Source organism: Schistocerca gregaria, unplaced genomic scaffold (assembly GCF_023897955.1).
Source record: "Schistocerca gregaria isolate iqSchGreg1 unplaced genomic scaffold, iqSchGreg1.2 ptg000996l, whole genome shotgun sequence".
Lineage (NCBI taxonomy): Eukaryota > Metazoa > Arthropoda > Insecta > Orthoptera > Acrididae > Schistocerca > Schistocerca gregaria.
In genome coordinates, this window is record NW_026062346.1 from 60001 (window position 1) to 62500 (window position 2500).

Consider the following 2500-nt stretch of genomic DNA (forward strand, 5'->3'; position numbering starts at 1 on the left):
CCCCCTCACCGGCCGGGGACTGTCCCGCCAAGCCACAGCCTCGTATCGCTTCATACCCACATGGCCAACTCAGGTTCGGGGGCATGGCGGGTACCGCCGAAACAACCGGTTCACAGATGTACCGATCGTCGCTATCACCGATGCACCTGCAGCGCGAACAACCGCTCAACAACTGATTTCCAGTTCATTTGCGGATCTTTGGCAGCAAACGTATACGTCAATCTACATTTGCGAAATCTACGATTCTGGCATGCCTGCATGTTATGTGTCACGACACGCTACATCAGCCCACATACACACTGCGGCATGTACACGAGAGAACACGTGGAAGATGGTCCGCGCACGTGTGCAATGTCCCTTGCGCGGTCGACTGTCAACCGGCCTCTGTAGCATGTCGCAGATGTGGAACGCGGTCCACCGTGCTATCATGTTGTGTGGGGCAATACGATTAAATAGGAAAACCCTCGTCGCTACATCAACAGACGGCTCACGCTGATTCCCGGCAGAGGGAGGAGGGGGGGGGGGGGCCAACATGCAATACTTTCGTCCGTACCTACTTACCACATGTCTGTACGGCGTACAACAGTGCAATCTCGCTGTAATGGGGAGACGAGACAAGTAGCATCGTGCACAACATATGGCCCTTATGATTCGCCATTGTAGGGCGCAGCCGGTGTACGGTCAAGCATGTGCCACATTATGTCACTCAGTACGTAACGACGGATGATCAGTGTGGGTTACGCGTACATCAGCGGACAGTCCACACAGGCCGTACCACAACGTACACTGACTGCATCGACAACCGAATGCAACTGAACAGCTGCAAGGCTCATTTCACAAACAAACGCCTGACCGACCAGCTTGGAAGGGCAGGAGGGGAGGGCGATATTCGTTCTGTAGCGGTACACCCTTCCAGTGGTTAGCGGGACTGTGTAGAAAGTACGCAACACTCGAAAGACCTTTATGTGAGGGTACGCACCATGGCATCAAGAAATACACATGACACCAGAGGATCCAAGCAGTGAACTATGTTCAGAGGGTTGCTGTTAGGCAAAGCTACATTCCTGTGACGTTACATGTGACAGTTAAGGTGCAGTGTAAGTTAGGTTAAGGTGCAGTGTAAGTTAGGTTAAGGTGCAGTGTAAGTTAGGTTAAGGTGCAGTGTAAGTTAGGTTAAGGTGCAGTGTAAGTTAGGTTAAGGTGCAGTGTAAGTTAGGTTAAGGTGCAGTGTAAGTTAGGTTAAGGTGCAGTGTAAGTTAGGTTAAGGTGCAGTGTAAGTTAGGTTAAGGTGCAGTGTAAGTTAGGTTAAGGTGCAGTGTAAGTTAGGTTAAGGTGCAGTGTAAGTTAGGTTAAGGTGCAGTGTAACTTAGGTTAAGGTGCAGTGTAACTTAGGTTAAGGTGCAGTGTAACTTAGGTTAAGGTGCAGTGTAACTTAGGTTAAGGTGCAGTGTAACTTAGGTTAAGGTGCAGTGTAACTTAGGTTAAGGTGCAGTGTAACTTAGGTTAAGGTGCAGTGTAACTTAGGTTAAGGTGCAGTGTAAGTTAGGTTAAGGTGCAGTGTAACTTAGGTTAAGGTGCAGTGTAACTTAGGTTAAGGTGCAGTGTAAGTTAGGTTAAGGTGCAGTGTAAGTTAGGTTAAGGTGCAGCGTAACTTAGGTTAAGGTGCAGCGTAACTTAGGTTAAGGTGCAGCGTAACTTAGGTTAAGGTGCAGCGTAACTTAGGTTAAGGTGCAGCGTAACTTAGGTTAAGGTGCAGCGTAACTTAGGTTAAGGTGCAGCGTAACTTAGGTTAAGGTGCAGCGTGGGTTAGGTTAGGGGCCAACGTGGGTTAGGTTAGGGGCCAACGTGGGTTAGGTTAGGGGCCAACGTGGGTTAGGTTAGGGGCCAACGTGGGTTAGGTTAGGGGCCAACGTGGGTTAGGTTAGGGGCCAACGTGGGTTAGGTTAGGGGCCAACGTGGGTTAGGTTAGGGGCCAACGTGGGTTAGGTTAGGGGCCAACGTGGGTTAGGTTAGGGGCCAACGTGGGTTAGGTTAGGGGCCAACGTGGGTTAGGTTAGGGGCCAACGTGGGTTAGGTTAGGGGCCAACGTGGGTTAGGTTAGGGGCCAACGTGGGTTAGGTTAGGGGCCAACGTGGGTTAGGTTAGGGGCCAACGTGGGTTAGGTTAAGGGCCAACGTGGGTTAGGTTAAGGGCCAACGTGGGTTAGGTTAAGGGCCAACGTGGGTTAGGTTAAGGGCCAACGTGGGTTAGGTTAAGGGCCAACGTGGGTTAGGTTAAGGGCCAACGTGGGTTAGGTTAAGGGCCAACGTGGGTTAGGTTAAGGGCCAACGTGGGTTAGGTTAAGGGCCAACGTGGGTTAGGTTAAGGGCCAACGTGGGTTAGGTTAAGGGCCAACGTGGGTTAGGTTAAGGGCCAACGTGGGTTAGGTTAAGGGCCAACGTGGTTTAGGTTAAGGGCCAACGTGGGTTAGGTTAAGGGCCAACGTGGGTTAGGTTGCCAG